General features: G+C 48.7%; 1 long non-coding RNA gene across 1 annotated transcript; it reads right to left on the bottom strand.

Moving 5' to 3' along the window:
- Positions 1-242: 242 nt before the first annotated feature.
- Positions 243-1,217, bottom strand: LOC136464732 (uncharacterized). The gene is made up of 4 exons (XR_010761258.1): positions 973-1,217; positions 846-911; positions 478-786; positions 243-404 (listed from the first exon to the last, which is right to left on the bottom strand). It is a non-coding gene; the product is annotated as an uncharacterized lncRNA (long non-coding RNA).
- Positions 1,218-23,080: the final 21,863 nt, after the last annotated feature.

The following is a 23,080-nucleotide window of genomic DNA, read 5'->3' as shown; positions in this document are numbered from 1 at the left end:
GCACCCGAAGTCTGCAAGTTGACGATGCCCTTGTGCTTCTCATCAGCGATTTGTTTCAGTTGTAGCATCTCTCCTTTAAGTTGAGCTTGAGCTGCTCTATCGGCAATGCGCTGAGCAGCCCGTTGATATTGCAGTTGACGGCTTTCTAAGTGAGCTGCTGGGAAGAGTATTTCTTCAACATCGGCAGGGACCTGGCCACGAATTGTTTTGAAGATTGCCTTTGCGGGGTCCGAGCCATCTACCAGTTGGGCGGTACTTTGCTGTAGCAAGTTCAGGAGGGTTTCCAACTTGGATTTAGTTTCTGCCGATATTGTTCCCAGTGCAAGGGAAGAACTTGTTTCCTCTCCATCGTCGTCAGAAATGTCAATGGCAAAGGAAAATAGGCTGTTCGGGGAATCTTGTTCCTGAAAGAAAGACAAGGAGATCAATCAGGGGTAAGTATGAGTATTGTAAAATCAGATAGGTTGATCGGTTTACCTGTTTCAAGGCAATTTCCTGTGCTTGACTGGAGGAAGCAACCTGGAGTATGTCGTGTGGATCGGCTGAGCTTGCCGATGGGATATCCTCTGTGACTTCATCGGTGGTAGGCTCTTGAGGTATGATGACCGATGACATTGGGGCAGATGTAGGGATCGGCATAGACCTTTGTCGTTTTGGCTGTGCTTCAGTATCTGTTGAAGCTTTGCGCTTTGCTTGGACATCGGCAACGATCGGCTGGGGGGCATCGACACTTGTTGGTTGTGAAGCTTGGGCATCTGGTACGTTTGCCGATGTACCCAATTGTTGCTGTAAAACAAGTGTGAGATATGATATTTAACAGATAAAATGTAAAGTCAAGAAGCTACCTCTGAAGGAGTGGTGCTTGATATCGGCGGAATTGCCGATGATGATCCAGTAGCAGCTCTTACCCCCTGATGATTAAGGTTAATATAGTTTGTGATTGGCATAAGTGAAAATAAACAAGGTTGTTACCTTAAAGGCTTTGACCAAGGTTGTAGCAGCGGCCGATGGAGTAGCCCTGGATATAGCCAATTTTGACTTAGAAGTGATGGTCTTGGTACGAATCTTCTGGTGGGTCAAAGCGGCTAAGGTGGGAGCGTTGTAGCCGATCGGCGATGTTGGGGAAATAGGCCGGAGGTTGAAGGGTTTCCCACTTTTGCTCACCGATGGTGCTGGGTGGTTAACCTGTTACAAGGGAGTCAGTTATTGATAAATGAAAGGAAAAGCAGAAGGGAGTTCAAAGAAACTTACCGCGTCGTCAGGGATAGCATATTCAGAATCGATCATGTGCCGATATGTGTGAGCAGAAGTCGCGAACAGTTGCTCTTTCCACTCTCGCCACCATTGCTTGTATGACTCGGTGATGAAAGATATTGGTGTCCAGGTGGATATATCAACATCTGTGGTATCGGCATCAGGAGAAAGTTGTACTACCTTGTTCCAGTCTGTTCCGCAGGTGATTGTTTCCCTGGGTTTGATCACATCGGCAAAGCAGAGTTTGATTGGCAGTTGCCCAAAAGCCAATTGGCGGGATACTGCCGATGGGTTGTAAAATTCATATGTAATGTTGGTGTTTTTCCCGCTGCCGAATGTGTTTACTGGAATTGCCCTGGGAGTGATGATAGCCATCATGAGCTCATTATCTTGATTCAGAGTGTCATCGGCAAAGTTGAAAAGAAGGGGGAATCTGTTTTCTTCGTCGATATAAGGCACCCAGGCCCTATGATCACGAGAAAGACCATTATAGAAGCTTTGAAAGAATCTGCCGATTTGGTCTTCGTTGGCTTCTGTTCCAGGAAGGACAATTATGGCTTCACCAAACTTGAGGGGTGAGCGTGTTGCCGATTCATCATCCCCGAGCACATAATCTTCGGCAATTTCTCGTGGGAATTGTTGAGCAAAAAAGTCCCATTGCAAACGTTTGTGCATATGGGCATTCAGCCACATGTTGATGAACCACCACGGGCCTCCCAGGTTGCCGATGGGTTCGCCAAGCAGAAGTTTCTGAGACACTTGGTGAAGAAGATGATAAGTGGAGCTCAGAAGGTATCGGCCAAGAGGAAACCTCTGCAGGGAGGAAGGCGTTGGTTGGTCCTACTGATCGACCACAGAAGATAAATTTTTCTAACCACATATTCAGGAATGTGGCATGTTCCCTCTGGCTAGGTGTCCCGGTTTTCTGGTATTCTTGAATATATCCTGTCCAACCGCCGATGTTACGGGTATTCACTCTATATTCAGGCTTTCTACCATAGATGGAGCCTTCATCGGCAGTTGAGATATCCAAGCCAGTAAGCATGTGGACATCGGCAAGGGTAGGGGTAGCTGGGCCATGTCCAAACATAAAAGTATTGGTCGTATCTGACCAGAAATAAGCAGCTGCAATTATCATTGATTCATTTTTCTGCATATCGGCAATAGAGAGCCTGATACATTGGTCTAACTTTCGTTCTGCCCAGTATACTTGCATCGATCTATTAACCCTCAAATACCAATCTTTCCACCCTTTGGTGGTTTTGGGCCAAGATCGGAATGTGTCTTTCCACAAGTTCAGAGAGAAATTTTGGGCTCTAAAAGGGATTCTGTTAACCTCTGCGTTGATCAGATCGGTTGGATCTGGATTGCCCATTGGTCCAAGGCATTGGACGTGTGGCTGATCGGTTGGGATAATTAATTTGTTGCGCAGTTCCTAAGGTTATGGAATCCAGAAGACAGAAGAAAGGAAAAATCACCAACTGAATAAATTTGCAAAAAGATCAAAGTAAAAGGTAGTGGAAGTGGAGCGAACCGCGGGGACGTCGAAGTTGATGGCCATTGTCTTGAGGAAGGTGGAGATACGAGCCGAGAACTTGAAGTTAGCGCCGGAGAAGGGTTCTTGTTGGTTGAGGTCGCGCGGTTGTTCGTCGGAGTCGCCGCCGGAGAGAGAGAATGCCAAGGATTGGAGGCTGAAGATAGAGAATGAGGGTTCCGGAGAAATCTATTTATAAGCCGGCCAGAATAAGGGTATTTTGGACTTATCTCTATGACGCGCGCATATAGGTCAAGGCGGTGCAGGGGGATATGGTAACTATTCGCGCGATAATCAGGGGATTGTACAGATGAGTTGATAACAAGTAATCATGACTTGGAAGGGATATTGATACGTGATATTTTAATTCTTAAAATGGCAGCATTATCATGTTAAGATCTTGCCGATGGGTTGTTGTTTTGGTATCTCAATTAAGGCAAGAGTGGTTGGCGATTGTGCGATATTTACTAAAGTGCGTGGATCAAGATTAGATTTGATTGGATTTGATAACAAATCAAGTTTTGGCTTGGGGAATGAGTTACGGTAATTGGGCAAAGGCAAGCGTTATCTGGAGTAAATTTCGGAGCATTAATGGTTTTATACTCCGAAATTGGGGGGCATGTGTTGACACCGTTTTTTGCACGTGTCAAAATAATCGGAGTGGACCAATCGGCAAGGGGAAAGTTATTGAATACTTTGATAGCCAATGAAAGCCAGTTTGTAAAAATGGTTGCCGATAGTTGGTGATGATCGATGGAAAGGTTGATTTGGACTCGGGCGTTGCCGATGAGGTTGGAGGAGTTGTTGTCGATGCCGATGAAAGGAGGCTTGAAGACTACTGCCGATGAGACAGGGAGTATGCCGATGAAGGAAGACTTGACGACTACTGCCGATGAAGCAGGGAATATGCCGATGGGAAGGAGGACAGTGAGATTTCCATCGTAATTGAGGCGGATAGGGAAATAGATAGGAGTTGATTTCCTTTTCTATATTTGTTAGGTTATGATTCGTGTAAGAGTCACGTGTTTCCTTAGATATGGGATTGGTGTCCTAGTTGTGTTTGGTTGTGTCTCTTTAGATCAGGGTATAAATATGGAGTAAGGGGCAATGTAATAGACAATATCAATCAATATCAAAACCAACTTTTTACTCCTATTTGCATCTACCTATTTTTCGGCGACTTCGTCAATTTGCATATTTTTCCTTTTTACGAGTTCTCATTGATTCGGCGAGCTGCATCGCTTCAGTGCGACCTTCGGCGATTCTCGAGTTCCGTGTGAGCACCTCTTGGCCGTGACTTCCGGGCGTATCGCTGTTGTCAGGACCAAAGTGTTCGTGTCTTCATCCTTGTCGATTAGCAGGTCAAATCGACTGGCACGCTTTGGATATCGATTCGGGTATTAGCCCTTTGTGTTTGCAGATCACTTTTGCATCAACAGTGACACACGCCAACAAGTTCGAGGGCCGCTGGTGCATTTATATGTCATACTAGCATGCCACGACAGCAAAAAAATGTGCACGTGGCTGGTATGGGCCTACGGTGCACCACTTAACAAGTTTAGTGACCCAGAAATATATTTTTTAAGTTCATGGACCTATGTGACACACGCCTACAAGTTCGAGGGCCGCTGGTGCATTTAACTCATTAGAAAACATACAATTTTGAACGTCCAGAGTTAGAGTTAGTGCGGTTTCCCTTTTTCTTACTTGAAACCTCCAAGCTGTGGCTGTCATGGTAGTCAAATAATGATATTTTCAAAGCAAGATGTAATGATATAGAGAGATTTCAGCAATATATAAATTACCTTTTAGAGGCTTCAAGTGTACAATCATCACTTTTTCTCTTTTTAGAAGATGTTGTTTCCAAGTTTTGACTACGGTGACAAATGAGTTAGTACTTAGAATCCATCAGAAGTGCGAAATAACCATGTGAGAAAGGAAGAAATACCAAACCTTGGAGGAAAAGACATGGATGCCACTGGTGCATCTTCCTCTAAAGGCACAATGGAACTTTGGGCTGATTTGGTGTTCCTTGCCCTCTTCTTTGGTTCTCCCCTGAAATAAAAATAGAATCAATGTCATGTACTTTACAAAGGAAAGACATAATGTCGACAAAAGATGCTCGGCAGTCCACCAAGGGGTATCCCGCGATGGTAGATTTGTTGGTGGAGGTGCGCGTAATCAGGAACTGGATGGTGACACAAGGCGTAGAGACAACGATTTAGACAGATTCGGGCCATCTAATCGACGTAATACCCTACGTCCTGTGTCTTTAGTGTATTGTATTGAATATGAGATGTATATAGATGTCAACTAGAGGACCCTTGCCTCTTCTTATATACTATGAAGGGATAGGGTTACAAGGAAAGTGTCGGGTCCATAAACCCGAGGTCCCTCGGGGACTGGCTTTTGCGCTAAGGCTTGGCCCAAAAGTCTAAAAACAACAGGGCAAGGAGGCGGTCCAGCAATCGACCGGAAGGCCAGGCCCAAGAAGAGCAACGCCCACTCATCGGCTACTTCGGCCCACCTATCTGACCGAATCGCTCGATTCAGGCTCCAGTCGGCCTCTGATCGGAAGGCCTGCCCCCAGCCCTACTTTCGACTCCAACCCCGCGATCGGGGCTCATGGGAACCCTGCTCACTGCTCTTCTCTGACCGACGCACTCAGAGCCAACTGGAGCCATTCGACCGAGGGCGCCCCGTTCGGTAGGAACTAGAAGACGTGCGGAGAAAGGCAAGGCAAGGCTCACAAGTCAAAACCACTGTACTAGGGACCATACCCTACACGAAACGGTACTCTGTAGCCACCATGACACAAACAGTATTATAGGCGCCGACATTTCCCCCTATAGTATTGTAGGGGCCGCTAAAACTCCCATACGGTAAGCCCCCCGCGTGTCTCTAGACATCGATCGTGGTATGGGCACCAGGATTTGCTGTATCAGGTGAACATAGCATGACTCCTCATATGCCACTAGGCATCAAATAGTATTTGCAGGTACCGGCGTCCATCCTTCCTGAAGAAGATAGCACGACCTCCCGTGCGCATCTGACATTCTACAGCGACATCAACAGTGTTGGGGGCGCCTACCATTATCCAATCCTCATCAGCGTGGGCAGTAAGGCTTAAAGACATCCATACCCTCTCCCTCTCACCTGTAGAGCCATCCCCTTCATCTATAAAAGGGGATGCACTCCCTCCAACAAGGGGACTGTTTCAAGGAGGCCAGAGTTCCTTAGATCGACATCGACACCTCACAACCGCAGAACCACCAAGTTCCAACTGCAAGCACACGCTCGAACACCTAGCTCGTAGCGAAGTTCCTGTCACTCTTGGCCCTTCCAGTCAGAGCCGACCGGAACTCTTGTATACCCCATCTTTCTCCCTCTCGTTTCTAACACCACTGCAAACTTCGAGCACCTAGGCTCAGGAATAAAGTCACCAACCAACCCCGACTAGACGTAGGGTACGTTGCCCGAACCAGTATAAATCCTATGTTATTGAGTGCTAGGCCATCTCCGATCACAACGTACAGCAAAACTACAAATATTCACTAGTTGGTCACTTTCTGCACCGACAGTTGGCACCGTCTGTGGGGAGGACACTGTACGTTCAACACTTTTTGGTCATCGGATGGCCCACTTTTCTGCCACCCTCGTCCCGATGGGCTTGGGTGATATGATTCGCTTCGGCTCGTTGGAGTTCCCCGCACTCTCGCTCGCCAGGATATGGGTTCCACCTGTCTTCGCGCCATCCCAGGCCTTCCTCTTCAGAAGCTTGAACTTCATTACCAACTGACTCGGCGTACTCCACCTCCGCGAGGAGGCTCACGACCCAGCACCTGTCGAAGGGATGTCCTCCATCGACTCTAGGACGTGTGACTTCGACGACGCGACATCTATGCTTCATTCCAAGCAAATTCTCTACTCAAACCCTGTTGTGAGTAATATACACACTGTTATGTACTCACTATTCTCTATCTTCCGCCGATTACCCAGTGAAACCCCGTTGTCCCTAACGCAACCACCATATAGCCAGTTCCCCTATGGCCTCGCGTCTTCCGCGGACGCATATGCCCTAGGGCTCTGAAGGATGCTCGCGCTGCCCCCTCTCACATTCGAATTCGTGAGAATGGCGAGCTATGCTCCCACCTATTTCTTCGACCTCATGGATGACGATGGCGAGAGTGACGGCTCCAGCATCGGTGACATGGCACCTAGCCACCGTCCGTCCTAGGAGTACGCCATGGTAGACCCTCCGGGACACCCACTGATGGAAGCGGAGTTTTCATGGACTCATGCCCCTCCGGGCCCTCATACGGAGACCCCGAGCTCACACTTGAGTATGGGGAGGAAATACAACAACGATGGCTGCATCAGCCGCCGACTGCACTAGCACACTCGGCGCACCACGCTGCTCCCCATGCGCATAGACCGGCGAACGGCGCTCAAGGTCGCATCCGTCAGCCCCAGCGCAACATCTTGATTCTAGGGACTAATCCCCCATAGTTCGCTCGGACCAGTTAAAATGTTGCCACCGCGGCAATGCTCCTGCGCGACCTGTCCGAGCCAAACGACCCTCGTGAATGGGCAATCCACTAGAACCTCCAGGCACTGCTAGAGACTGCCGCCATTCAATAGGTGGAGTACTCCATATCGTGACACTGACTCACGACCTCACTCCCCATCTAGGGAACAGGGACGTAGCAGATGGGGCACTACACCCTATCACCGCAACAACCACAAAGTGTGGCACAGGAAGCCGCAATGGCACCTCACCTCGAGTTGACGACCGCCCTGTGCCGACTACCTATCTACGCATGGCTCGGGCTGAACTGAGACACGCGTAGCGTCGACCGGAGTCCCAGCCCTGACCACCTAGGACCACGGACCTTTGTCCAACACCTCCAGCAAGCGCCATTCCCACCATGCTTCAACGGAGACAGCGACAAAGGTAAGGCCAAGCGCCAGGATCAAGACGAGGGCCCCTCCACACAGAGGGAAAAAAGAACAGAAAGGATCGCCGCCAACCGGCTAACTTCGCGTCGGTCGCCGTGGCCGATCACGTGGGCAAATAGCCCCAGCAAGACCCTCCGGGCCACTTCCATGATCTCATGGAGAGCCCATGCATCAACCACGACTACCCCGTCAAACACCTCTATAAGGACTACCAGCTCCTCAAGCGTCTGCTGAGGTAAGCTGGCAGGCCAAAGGAAGAAAAAGGCGAGGAAGCAGCAACCAAAGAAAGGGGCGTAGCGGGCAAGGATCCAGACGACTGAAGTGATCCGACTGGAAGCCTACCGACTGAAGGACAACGATGACGACACTCTCTCCGAGGACCTTGGAATAGCTATGTCATTTCTTCTTTTCCTAAGTTTCAGTCTTACCTTTACTTAGCGAACACTCCTATAAAAGCACCCTGACCCGAACACTTTTCGGCTTGGGACGCTTGGGGACTCCACTAGGGGGCTCCACTACCCCTTTGTTTTTGTTTTTACCTTAAGTACTCTTTTACTTTCATATGAAGAAACTCCTTCCTACCCGAACAAAAGGGTAGTTCATTCCTTTGATTTACCTTACGTAACTTTGGTTTAGAACATTCTGACTGATCGCACCTCGCCTTTTCCTATGGCTACGACTGGCCGAGCCTCGTGGGCCACACCCCGGGCTCGCAAAGTTATAGCCTACGGAACAAATGGGTAGGCATGAGAGAGAAAGAAATTTAAAACAAAATTATGCTAAGGGAGAACTAAGGAACGAAAGGGAACAAGCTTCCCCAAACGGAGCAACTCCATCACAAAAATAAAAACTAATTGCAGTCATTAAAACACACACAAACGTTTTACACAGGGGTTCCCCCCCATGAACTTAAACTTCTTACATTTACTAACTACTTATATTCTGCAAGGTATTAAACCAGCCCGGCGGCATCTGCTGACGGCGCGACCGACGAAGGCGTAGACTGCTCACTCCCCAGCAGCACGACATTTGGCTCGATCGGGGCCGAGGCGACGTTTCCCCCTAAACCAGGCTTCGTGCTATCTGCAGGCTCGGAGGCATCCTCCCCATGCATGCTTTGGGCCATGTCTTCACGGCGAACATCCATCACCCACTCGGTGGAGACTTGCTCCGACACTGACCGCGCGTGCGGCAGCAGGCTCTCCCCGATTGACTGGATATCCTCCATGCTCAAGCCTTCAGCATACCCGCTGCAGATAGTGCCAAAGTCCAGATTCGGGTGGTACATCGCCACCGAGGTCAGCACCCCCAACGCCCCATAAAATAGCCCACTCCTGACAAGGTCCTTGACCACATTTGGGACCTCCGCCAGCGAGACAGCAGGCGCGCTAGTGCTTGGCACCGACCTAAAGATTTCTGAGACGACGAGCTGGGCAACATTGCAGATCTAGTCAAGGTCTCCCTCAAGAGCACGTCGCTCTTCATGGGACTTGGCCAGCTCCTCTGCGTTCCGACTGAGGGTCGCCTTGGTCATCTCTAGGTCCTGCTCTAGCACCTTCACCTTTCCATCTAGCTCTGAAAGAAGGATGACAAGCTTAGGAACAGGCTGAAGAGAGAAACCAACGCAATGAAAAAAGAAAGGGAACATACCAGCGCGAGAGTTCTCAAGGGCAGAGAACTCCTCCGCATGTCGATTCGCCTGCGCGCATAGCCTGGTGTTCACCTCCTCCATCTCCATCACTCGACCTCAGAGCATGAGCACCTCCTGGTCTGCCTCCAACCAGGCCCTCCGCTCTGCCTCTAGGGCCTTCCTTGCCGACTCCAAGGCGACCCACTCCGACACCAGAGCACTTTGCTCCAGCTCAAGGGCCGCTAAGGCCTCTTGAAGCGCCGTCTCGGTGCTCGCCAGGGATGCCCGCAACTCTGCCTTAGTCTCCGCCTAGTGAGCTTTCGTCGCCTCGAGCCCTTGCTCGACGGTAGTCGCCCGCTCCGCTGCACGCTGTTCCTCCACCCACGCCGTGGCCGCCTCGGCCGCCCGGTCCTAGGTCTCACGGCGAGTAGACTCTACCCGGCGCTCAAGCTCAGCCATCCGAGCGTGTTCCACCTAGAGGAAGGAAGACTTGCAGGACGACATCTTCCTTATATCCTACAAAAAAACAAGCATGCTAAAGACAACCAACAAAAGATTCAATGGTTGAGGACAAGTACCAGAAACTCACCTTCGCGGCGAGCTACAGGTCGCCCTCAACCAACTACCAAGCGAACTGAGCCTATTTCTGGGCGCTTTCAAGCTTCGCAGACAGCTTGGTGAGCTCGGACATCGCGGCATGCCCCTGCCCCCCAAAAATGTCCTAGAGCTAATGCTCTCAGAAATCCTAGAGGACGAACCTTGCCTTCGATGGGTCCTTAGGGCAGGGCCACTCTAGGTCACCCTCCGATGAACCACCGGAGGGCCTAGCCTCTAATTGGACCACTGCCAGCTCCCACAGTGACACCACCAGCTCCCACGGCAACATTGCTAGCTCCCGTGGCGACACTGCCAGCTCCCGCGGTGACACCAGTGGCTCCGCCATGACGTCCACCTCATCATCAGATGGGATCTCCACCACCTCATCCGCATGGAACACTGCCGGGCGTCCAAACTCCATCCCGGTCGCCCTTCCCTCCGGCGCCTTCGGCTCCGACAGAAAGGACAAGCCGTGTGGCCCTCCACCCGGTGAGATAGGGAGCTCGCCCTCCCTCGTCTCTTCCACCATGATCGGTGGAGGAGGGGCCATGAGGGTTACCTTAGACGCAACATCGATGCCGCCGCCACCGCCTTATCAGCAGCCGCCCCAGGGGGCACCACCCTCAGGAGAGAATGCTGAAGGGTAGGCCTCCAAGTCTCCTGCACGGGGGTCAAAGCGGTGCTCAACCCCGGCATCCCTCGGCCACTGACGGAAAATACAGGTGAGTCACACTCCAAAAAAGACTCGATTAGCAAAAAGTCGAAGAACAACAAAGAGAAACATACCGGGAGGTGAGCGGCACGATCCTGAAGTCATGTCCCGGCGACAATGGACCTATGGGATGAGGGCCACTCCCAGACTACGACCCGTGCCCGCTCGCTTTAGGTGGGGGTAGAGTCATCCCGATCGGCTCCTGCCTAGCCTGTAGGTCACTATGACTGTCGGCTCGGGACTCCCTGACCGGAGCAGCGGATAGAGCATCCTCCAACCGTAGGTCACGCGTCGCCCAGGTGCTAGTCTACTCCTCAGACCGCCTGGACTGCTCAACTGCACCCACAACAGGCAGGGCCTCCTCCGGCTATGAGCCAGGCATTAGGACCGGTCCCATCGGCACACAAGTGCTAGTCCGCTCCTTAGGCCACCCGGCTCACTCGGCCACATCCGCCATAGGCGACGACAGAGCTGGCAACACCGCCGAGGGGCGTGGTGACCGCGTCTGCTTCACCACCCGTTCGCCGATGACATCTGCACTCGCAGCGCGCTTCCTCAATGCAGGAACCTCTACACGCCGCGTGGCCTCCTGCTCCTCGCCAGCGGACGTCGCCGCAGGGTCGCTATGCTCTACCGAGGTCACGGTGACCTCCCGACTCTCCTCCTCATCGGAGAAGATCATGTCATCCAAATCCGTAGGATCATCCGACATGAGTTTTGACTCGACATCGCTCCTACATTCCCCAGCCCTCATGCGTCGAGCGACCTCCTCCTTCTTCTCTTCCTTCCACCGAACCTCCTTGGTTCTCTTCTTCTTTCGAGCATCCGCCGCCTCCTTCTAGGCGGCTTGCCGGGCCCTTCCCTCCGGTCCCTTAGGAAGGTGTGGCCAGGACTTGTACCTTTCAAGCCCCTACGGAATAGATGCCCTGGGATCAAGAAACAGCAAAAGTAGAGGAAGAAACACAAATGAAATAAAGGATCATACCAGGTTAGACACGACCGAGGCATTAAATGGTATGGGTTTCCCCGCAACCGTATCCCTAGGTCTTAGCTGCAGCACTCAGCCAAGGCGACTCCAGACCTTGTTGTTTGATAGGTACTCCAGCGACACACGGTCCAGGTCCGACCGGCCACCGTACTTTCACATGGGCCGCGACCGCTCCACCAACGACGCAACCTGGTGACAGAAGAGGGTGTGGAACACCCACACCCTATCAAGGCCAAGCCTTACAAGCTTCCACAGCTCCTCCTTGATGGCCTCCACCTTGTGCTTCTCCAAGCGGGCGCAACCCCATGACCAACTTTTCTGCTTCATCGGCCTCCCACCGGTGAACGCCAGAAACGGCGCCTCCGCTGGATTCCGGATGTAAAACCACTCCCCATGCCAACCCTGGTTGGAGTCACATGGGGAATACACAAGGTACACACCTCCCGTGCTTGGCTTCTTCTGCAGAGCGAACCCTCCCACCGGTGCGGTCTTGGCCGAATTCCCCACCATCATAGCTCTCTCGGAGAAGAAGAGCCAGAAGAGATCCACGTGCGGCTCCATCTCGAGGAAAGCCTCGTAGACGGTGATGAAACCAGCAATGTGTAGCACCCCCGTCGGATTGAGGTGCTGTAGTTCTAGACCCCACTCGTTGAGGAGCCCATGCAGGAACCAGTGCGTGGGGTATCCTAATCCATGCTCATGGAAGGTAAGGAAAGAAACCACCTCATTGGGACAAGGTTGCAGGAACTCCTCCTTCCTAGGGACCCTCCAGTGCACCACCTCCTACGGTGGCAGAAACCCCTTCATGACGAACACCTCCAGCACCGACGCCCTCATGGTAGACGACCTCTAGTCTGACATTTCGATGAGTTCCTCTCTTCTCCCTCACTCTCTCCCCTTCCTGGAAACCTCCACGGCTCTTAGGAATGCTCACGGCAAAAAGGAAGAGAGAAGGCGGCGACAGATGAAGAACAGGCAAAAGAATGGAATGAAAACCCTCTCCCCTCTCCTACTTAAGGAAAAGGGAGCAGCGGTTACAGAAGGACACGCCGATTGGGGAAGCCAGAACAATGGGGTGATAATTTCTTTCTTTCATTTAATGTAGATAGGACGTGCCCTGACCGATGAGACATGCTCTACCCGACAGAATGGCTCCTGATCAGAAGGGATGTGGCCTGGCCATGGCCCACCACTACCGCACGATCAACCGCTACCACACGATGGGCATAAGAACCGAAGCGCCACCGCACGCGAGTGGCTCCCTGCTTCCCTAGGCCAGACCTAAAGGAACCCGAATGATAGGTAAGGATAGACACCGGATGATAGGTAAGGAAGTGAAGGGGTGCCCCATGTAGGCCACGCCGACTCCATCGTGGACGACAAGCATGGGTCCCGGTCGGATATTTCCGACTAAAGCTCTCCGGACCCCGTCACTCAGACCATCAAGGTCCTAGTCGGACTTTTCCGACTGAGGCTCTCCGAGTCCCATCACTCCAATCATCAAGGTAAACACTATCAAACCCCCTCTATTTCATTACAATCATTTCATACATCCATACGTGCATTTCATTCCATACGCCCGCGCCTCCTAGATGATTCAGGCCCTGAATCGCCTGGGGGCTCAGGAACTAAGCATCGCACGTACAGCGAAATGCACCAGAATGCTCCGTGTTGTGCTATGAAGCAGCGTTTGCCTCATTCGACATGAGCAAGCAATAGAGCTAGGGGAGAAAACCATAGATGAGCACCATGCGGCCTTCCACAAGGGCATGGATATTCCGCCATTACCACGACAGCCCAACAATAGATTGAATTCCAATCTATTGGTTTTCTTGGGTTGGCCAGTAGACAGTCCGCCACCCAAGGGCAGATAGTCCGTGGTCACCCATAAAACACCAAGTTCAAGAGCAATGCCTCCTTTGCGTTGGACAACCACCCCAACACAATGGTGAGATTCAAAGCATATGAGCGTTAATACTAGAGCTCTCAAAAACCTTTCTCAAAGATAGCCAACACCAAGAGATGATCTCCCGCAAGACAATCATTTCAACTTCGCCACCGGTTAACTTTTAACAAACTTTTCACAAAGGTTTTAACTTTTCCGCCACTCACCACTAAACATATCTTGACATTAGAGCTCACAAGTGGCACTAGATAACCATAATGCAAAACATGTTTGCCCCTCTTAATAGTATGGCTATCAAACCTAAATCCGGCTATCTTAATCTTCTCTACACACCTCATAGCCGATAAAATGAAACAATCAATGCTTCATACCTTTGCCTTGTGCAAATCTAAATTCCACAAATGTGATGCACGCAAGGAAAATGTTGTCCGACAAATTCACCAAGCCACTTGAGATAAACAAGAAATCTTTTGCTTGATCTTCATAGATGATGTGGATCACTCAAACCACCACATAGACTTCAAGTCCATCGACCTAAGTCTCACTTGCTCTTCACCATTGCTTTGCTCCTTCGGCGCCAAGTCTCGCTCAAGCTTCTCCGCCACGTACAGTCTGTTGCTCCAAAGCCTCTTGACTTGCCCTTCACCATCGCATTGGTCCATCAGTGCCAAGCCCACTAGCTTGCCCTTCACCATCACGTTGTGCACGGTCCATTGTAGCCAAGTCTTGCTTCGGTCTTCACTTTCTTGCTAAGTTTGATTTGAGCATTCCAACGTGCTAACAATCAAATCCATATCAATATGTATCCAACTTTTCTTGTGAACTAAACCAACTTTTGTTCACACACTCAAATAGAGAAATTAGTCCACAAGTGTTGTCATTAATTACCAAACCCCAAACAAGGGCCTAGACCTTTCACATAGCCCTTCTTCTTCATGAATTTTCCAAATCTTCTCACAAAGAGGGCCATTTCTTCTGGTACTCCTATTTTGCTTCTTGTCTTCCTCGGATTTAGGGCTATCTCAATGCAAATAGTTGGGGAGAAGGTTTGGTACTGTTAGATCTGTTGTTTCTTTTACTCAATCAATAATTTTTGGTGCTCGATCTGCCTTGATGATTTTCGATGCAACTTATTTACAATTCAACTAATGTTGAGTGTTTGATGATGCTTAGGATGACAAGAGCTCTTTTTTTGCACTCTCTACAGTCTGTTTATGCAGAGAGGCCTATTCTAGATACCATCAACTCAAGTGTAGAGGAACATGTGTCCATGTTCCTCCATGTTGTTGGCCATAGTCAGAGGTTTAGGGTTGTACACCAGAGCTTTAGGAGGTCCATAGAGAATTGTTAGAAGACACAACCATTAGGTGTTGTATGCTATGGGGGAGCTAAGAGGTGAGATGATTCAGCCTCCAAGCACTGACAATCATTCTAAAATCTTGGGTAGCTAGTGGTGGAACCCATTCTTTAAGGTACTCTAGAAATAGCCTTGTTCTTGTTTGTTCACTTCGTCATGTGGCACCATAATTTACTAAACCAAGGTCCCTTGCTGTTTAGGACTGTATTAGTGCAATTGATGGCACCCATGTGGTGGCAAGGGTGCTTAGACACATGCATGGGCCATTTAGGGGTAGGAAACACCACACCACACAGAATGTGATGGCTGCTGTGGACTTTGACCTCAAGTTCACATATGTGTTAGTTGTGTGGGAGGGTTTTGCCCATGATGCCTTGGTCCTTACTAATGCTATTGAGAGGGATGCTAGGTTGATGGTGCCTGAAGGTAACAAAATTACACATAACTAATTAAATGGCTTTACCTTTTGCAATGCTTAATATCAATCAATTCAACTTGAACTTGTAGGTAAATTTTATCTAGTAGATGTTGGTTACACTTGTCGTACTGGCTTTATGCCGTCATATAGGGGGTCAGGTATTACCTAACTGGGTCATATGTCTTTGTTTTCTGTCATCTTGTGCATGTATCTGTTATGTCATATGTCCTTATCTTAATGCAATGCCTTCCTGGGTCAAAGTAGGATGGCTGGTGTTGTTGGGGCTGTGGATGCTGCTACTGATGGTTTTGTGTCTGCTACCTCTCTTGTGAATGGTGTTGCTCTAGGGGGGATGACCTTCATCTAGAAACTCATGCAATGCGCACATTGGTTTGCCTTTTGAGATCATCCATTCAACTCACTAAAATGGACGACCTCACCTGCAAACTCATGCAATGCAACAACATCACTTAATGATTGAGGCAACACTTTCATTCTATTCTATTTTGCCTATGATGTGAACTTTTAGTTCTAACCTCCATGGTTAAATATTAAAAATCACCGAGGCAACCCAATTCTTTGCAGAACCATGGCTTGGTATGTTGTTTTCAAGGGTCGGCTTCCTTGTGTACTCTATCACTATGGGATACAGTAGCTTTGCCGAGTGCCAGGGGCACTCGACAAAGCCCCCAAAACACTCGGCAAACCATTTTTCGAGTGTTACACTCGGCAAACGGTTTAACGACAAATGTTGTTTTGCCGAGTGTTTTTTGTCGGGCACTCGGTAAAGACTTCGCGCGAGTGCCCCAAAAATACTCGGCAAACATTTTTTGAAAAAAATAAAAAAAAAAACAAGCACCAGCCACCGGCCGCCACCACTGGCTGCCACCACCACCTCCTGCTCCGCCGCCATCCATGCCACCACCACCACCCATGCCGCCTCCCCTCAGCCACACCGTCCTCCCTACGACGCCCGACACAGCCGCGCCACCTCCCCACGGTCCCATCGGCCTCCTTGCGCCGTCCTCCCTGCGCTAGATCGGAGTTGGGAGAGAGAGAGAGAGGAGAAAAGCTCACCAAAACCCTAGATCCAGGAGGAGGAGGGCCAACCTCGTCAGGGTCACCGTGCCACTGAATCCACGCCGCCACCACGCCGAGGTTGCCGCACCAGGCCCGTCTATGCCAGCGCTGCCACGCTTGGGGTCGCTGTGCTAGGCCATCACACCGAGGGCCTCCTACCACCGTCCATGGTGCAGTGGGGCATCGTGGGTGGGCGTGGTGGGAGGCGACGGGGATAGATCTAGAGGGGAGGGGCGGCGCGGTGGCTGGATCCGGTGAGGGAGGAAGGGAAGAGGGGGCTAGGAGCGGAGGGGAGGGGTGGCGGCCAGATCCGGTGAGGGATGGAGGGAGGAGGGGGCCAGGAGCGGAGGGGAGGGGCGGTGGCCAGAGGGGAAGAGGGTGGTTGGGAGAGGAGGGGAGGGAGGCGACGTCGGCGGGAGGAGAGGAGGGAGGTGTAACACCCTGGTGTTATGCCAGCATTTAGGCACTGCAAATCATACATATCATGCTTCATCAAGCATCCAAATCATACATGCCTAATCATGTAAATAACAACTGAAACACTGCTTCGAAACATATGAAACATGTTGTGAAACCTGAATGTTGCATACATTTGTTAGAGTTGTTTTGCCCTGATTTTGTTTGCTAGGCTAGTAAAACATGTTTGGCTACTATTGTAAATCATCTAGGATTATTTAGTTCAATTTTTGGAGCAAGGTTTGTATTCAAATTAATTCAAAATTTTGCTACAAAAATAATTCCCCAAAAATTAGGGTTTTGAGTTAAACATTGACTTTGATTTTATAATTCAAAATCTAGACAGAATTGGACTTTGGTCATAAAAGCAAAGTTGTAGAGAATTAAATTCTAATCAACTTTCATTTTTGGTACATTTTCAAAAGATATCATTTTCTTGCTCAAAATGATATTTGAAAGCTGGCATTTAAAATTTTCTTGAAAATATAAATGGAAAAAGGGCTTTTCTCATTTGCGGGCCGCCGCCTCGTTTCCGGCCCACGGCTGAAGCCGGCCTGGCCTGCAGCCGCGAGCCTCCCGCGCCAGCGCCGCGCGCCTCGCCAGCCCAGCCCAGCCCAGCGCCGCGCTTGGCCTGCCTCCGCGCTCGCCCACCCGCTGACGTGCCGCGTCGTGTCCCGACCGCGGCAGAGCTCGCCTGCCATGTGGCGGCCATGCGCCGTCGACGCCACCGCACGTCGCAGCCGGCCTGCGCACGCGCCCACACGCCCGCCTACTTTTGCTGAAGCCGGTGCGCTCGCTTGCTCTCTCCCGCGCCGCCTTTCCTCTCCGCAAGCGCCGAGCTCCCCCACTCTCCCCCTCGCCGCGCCACCGCACCCGCCGGCCAAATTCACCGCGCCTTCTCCACCTCGGCCAGCAATCGCGCGCCAGCAGTTTCGCCTCGCTCTCCGGCATGTGGTGCTCGCGCTTGTGCCGACCGATCGAGCTCAGGTAGTGCCTTCTAGCGCCTTGCCACCATCGGCCATGGCGCCACCGTGCTCGGTCGCCGTGGAAGTTGCCCTTCCTGCTCCTCTCCACCCTGCCTAGCTACCTTCCTGCCTTCGCCAGCCTATCGCAAACCACATGCTCCCTCTAGCTTGCCCTGGCACGGCCGGCAATGGCCGCCGGTGTCGTTGGCCGAGCCGCGCCGCCGCGGCGTCACAGCGCCGGCGTGGCCTTCGCCTCGGCCGAGCCAGACCGAGAGGCCATGGGCCGACGCCCTGCCGGGCCGCCTCCCCCTTCCCTTCGCTCGGGCCGCGCAGGCCAAATGTGGCAGTGGGCCGATTGATTCCCGCGGGCTGGCCCAGTAGCAATAGGATGATTTGTTTTCAATTTTTTCTTTATTATTTGAAAATAGAAATGGTTTGGAAAATGTTTGGGTACTCAAATTTGCTCCAAAACTATTGAAATAAATTTTTCTAGGTTCCTTATCATCAGATCTACTTGGGAAAATTATTGCATGTCATTTTTGAGATACTTTTCTGTAGAATTTTATTTAATCATGTATATTGCTGATAACTTAAAAAATATGTAGAAAAATCTATAGGCTTTAGAAGAATATGATTCTAAGTTTGTTAATCTTCTTATGTAATGTACTTCCTAGAAAAAATATATTTCATGCATGTGCTGTGGGAAAATTTTGAGTTGTAGTTCAAGTACCTTTAATGGCTGATTTTTGTTATTTTAGCTAGGGAGAAAACTTTGTATAAAACATGCATGTGATAATTTTTGTACAGTCATTGTATGCTATGAAGAACATAGGAAAAATACTAACTCTGTTGTTTGACACTTTTCACAGTACAAAGTATTTTTATGTTCATAATTATACCATAGCTTGTTATTTTTGTGTAGGCTAATCTACTCATTCAAATATCATGAAAATCTGATAGTAGACTACTTAGGGTAGTATTGTGCTAGGGTAATTTTCTAAGATTTTTCTAAGTACGAAAAATAGAGGTTGCTATTCAAACCTATTATTAATTAAGGTTTAATTAAGTGTTGCTTTTTGTGTGATTAAGAAATTAGTAAAGCTTTGGTGTATCTTTGAAGCAATTAATAAGATGTGTTGATTTAGCATATTAGGAGTAGAAGAGAATGCAGTATATGACATGTGCTTGTAGTATATATTCTTGGATGATGTTGACTACCTTGCATTCAAACATATCCATTGTATTCATCTCATTCGATGCACCGTTTGCATACGCGCTTACGCACATTGCATCATATAGGATCGCAAACCGAGAACCCAGTCGTCATACCCAAGGAGCTCGAGGAGCAGCTTGAGGTGCAGCCGTAGGAAGTGCCCGAAGCCGACGAGGAGGACGTTGAGGAACTTCCAGAGTGCCCCGATCACCACCCGAGCTCCTTCGAGAGAGGCAAGCCCCGGAGCATTTTCTCCCAGTTTGCAATTATTAATTCAATGCTTTACTTTAATTGATGCATTATGTTCAGGAGTTGTTTGCAACCGTTGCTGTATTATACCTTGTTTACCTTTGTTATACTATATCCTTGTTACCCTGGTATCCGCAGTCGAGTCAATGCTTAGCTGGCTTAGACCGGTAGAAGTCGGGTGATTTCCTATCACCTGCGAGCTATAGGTGGTTACCTAGATCTGCTTGGATGACTATGAAGTCATGGTATAACTAAGTGTTAAATGAAATTGAAACCGGATGGAGACTTGTAGAGTTTTGGACTGTAGTGCTTTCCGTCTGTGTCGATTAAGGACCGACCGTTGTTGGGCCTCGAGTCATGTTGAACATATGCCTTACATTTAGCTGGCTGGATAAAGTACCTTCCGACCGCGAAGCTGGGAGATTATTCGAGCCGAGTAGATTGCCCGCAACGCACTGTGCCGGAGCAGGTGTGGTAGGACACAGGGGCGAGATGATAAGACCAAAGTGCAGTCGGTCGGCCCCCGGGTACATGTGGTTCCGGGCAAACTCGAGATTCCTAGATAGTTGACTCGGTGATCAATATCTCACTTTAGCGGGTGAGTGAGATTTGTGTAAGGAATAAATCACCAGCTGGTTAGGAATCGATTCGAATCGCCATCGCTCCTGGACAGTGAGCACTTGACTTGAGTTACTTCATCGTAGTAAATGTTTATGAAACACTTGGACAGTTATAGTGAATATGACAGTATGGAAGTTGTTTAATGATCATTGGTTATCATTATCTGCTTAATCACATGTTTGCTCTAGTATAGGTGCAAATCTAGTCAATAGGTTAATAACAATTAACTTGACAATAATGCTTTAAAAAGGGTCTTGAAATGCTAAAAATGCTTCTTTTTACAAATGAGTCAGCTACCCTACTATAAAGCCCTTCATAATCCTTGGTGTCACTTATTTTCGGTTATGTCGGGTAAGTCTAGCTGAGTACCTTTTCGTACTCAGGGTTTTATTCCCACTTGTTGCAGATGGGCAGATGTATTACGGCTACTGTATCAACTGCCTTTATCCTACGATGGGTGATGCTTAGGACCATGGGCATGGTCATTCCTTACGTCTCGTCTGATGCTTTTGTTGGAGATGATCATTCGCTGGCACTATATTTGAACTTCGCGTGAGTGTGTGTGTGGTTTGACAAATGACTTCCGCTACTTTTATTCGAACTTGTTTTGTAATAACTATGTTGAAACTCTGATGTATCTGAGATTGCGAACTTTTATGTAATATGTGATGGTGACCGCTAAACTTATTATGATCTTGGCTGGAATGGAAGTTGGTTTGAAATCCTTCGTGATTTCACGGACTACCGGGTTATACGGGCTTAAGTTTGCTAAATCGTCTGCTCTGGCGGATGATTTTCTTACTTAATTTCGTATAATTGGTCGGTTCTGTTATAGGAGGCGGCGCTGGCAGGAGGAGGGGCGCTGGGGGCCGAGAGGAGGGCTCTAGAAGAAGGGGTGGGGATGGGAGGGGTGGGGCACTGGGGACGGGAGGGGTGGTAGGATATTTTTTGTTTGCCGAGTGTCCCAAATCGGGGCACTCAGCAAAGTTTTTTATTTTTATTTTTATTTTTTTCTTCTCCTTCTTTTCTAGAAAAAAAGATTTTTTTTCTTTGCCAAGTGTTCTAGATCTGAGCACTCGGCAAAGTTTTTTTCATTTTTTTCTTCTTCTTTTCAAAAAAAAAGATTTTATTTATTCGTCGAGAGTTTTTTTTGACACTCAACAAACCCCCTCTTTGCCGAGTGTTTTTTTTGACACTCGGCAAACCATATCTTTGCCGAGTGTTTTTAGCGCAGCACTCGGCAAAGATCTTGTTCGCCGAGTGCCCGAGGGAATACACTCGGCAAACATAAAAACACTCGGCAAATTTGAGGATTCCGGTAGTGTATGTGGCATGAGTGCCAGGAGCAGGTAAGTGGCTTTTGTGGTGCTAGCTATAAGAAGTACAATGACTATGGAGAGGCAATTAGAGATTTTAACTCAATAATCAACTCAGTTTGAAATAGCTCCTACTAATGACGGCTGTTTGGGCAAACCACCTCCTTTACCTCCTAGCAGCTTTTCCTAGAAATCCATTTGTATTGTGCTGCTTGTCATAATTATTTATGTCCTTTGCAACAAGATTAGCGGCAGTGGATCATGAATTCTAATTAGTGGGCATGTACTTGTCATTCTGGTAGTTGAACATCATGTACAATTTGGTTAATAAGTGGTACTGAGTCTTTGCTTGCTGCTTAACTCTATCCAACTCTCTCTACACTTTTCTATTTGGATGCCTGTGGTGTTGGCCGGTTCCATCGGCGTCCAGGCTACTAAACACAATCCATGTTTAGTAGTTATAACAGTTGGTGTGGACTTCAATATGATCCAGGCAAACAAACAATATCTGGACCCAGTCTAGCCATTCCTGCCAAGTGAAACAAACTCAACTCTCTTGCACCTGATAGGCTGGCTTGCCAAAACCCTGGCTCGGCTCCTATAAGCCGGCCAATGGCATCCAGGCAAACAATTAACACGTCCAAAATTCAGCAGCTAGCATGGTTCCAGCGGCTCTCTGTAGTCTGCACCGTGCATGCATGTGAGGGCACAACCGTACCGTACCAGATCGTGCAGCGACAAATAAAGTCCTGAAACAACATAATTTTAGATAAACTTCACACAAACAGAGGTAGAGCATAGGAAAATCACAGATAGAAAAAAAATAATTGCTAGTCATTTCAAAGCATTCCAAACCAGCTGATCTCTAATAGATTTCTCATTTCATACTGAATATCATGGAGTCAGAGCAAGGGAAAACTGTAAATAAAAATGGTCGTCTGGCCATCATGAAACATCCAGATCAATTCCATGTGGAGCATCATCTTTGATACTCTATCCAACACACACAAAATGTGGCATAACAAGTCATTCTATCTAATTTGGCATGATATCTAAGCGATTTCTTTGATTTGAGTTGTACTCCCTCCGTACTAAAAAATGAAATTGTTTTGGACAGCAACACGGTCTCCAAAGCATAACTTTAACTTCTTGTTTTTATAAACATATATTTATCAAAAAGTGATAAATGTATATTTTTTGTGAAAGTATTTTTCAAGACAAATCTATTCATATGGTTTGCATATTTCCAAACTCAACAACTTAAAAGTTATTCATGATTTATATTCTCAATGTTTGAACCAAACCTTGTCTAAAACGACTTCATTTTTTAAGTATAGAGGGAGCATATAATAATCATGGTGTTGTACACCAAGGTCTTTGAATTGTGGGTTGCTGAACTCTCAATAGCAAACTAGAAAGCTAAATACGAATGGGTAAGACATTTCATATGTTCATCAAAACTTGTCCTCCTCTCTCATACCGAGGCATTATTTATAGGATACTTTTTTACAACACGAAGACCATAATGCCCCTTCATCTAACCTAAATGCCAAGAAAATTCCTATGGATGAGGGCATCATGGTCCATTCCATATAAAGGCATCATGGTCTATTCCATGGCCGTCGAAAAGCAGGTAACCAAACAAGCTAATAGGGTATGTTTGGTTCCCTGGCTATCCCTCTAGCTAGACTCTATGAAGCAACTTAAACCTATTTGGTTGCCTGAACGTATGGATGGCAACGGGCACATTACCCGCAGGTAGAGGATTTACAAACCCGCACCCATGAGGCAAACCCTGTGCCCCCACCCGTGCCCGTGACCCATC

This window comes from Miscanthus floridulus, chromosome 7, assembly GCF_019320115.1.
Source record: "Miscanthus floridulus cultivar M001 chromosome 7, ASM1932011v1, whole genome shotgun sequence".
Taxonomy (NCBI): domain Eukaryota; kingdom Viridiplantae; phylum Streptophyta; class Magnoliopsida; order Poales; family Poaceae; genus Miscanthus; species Miscanthus floridulus.
This window is presented reverse-complemented; position numbering and strand designations above follow the sequence as displayed.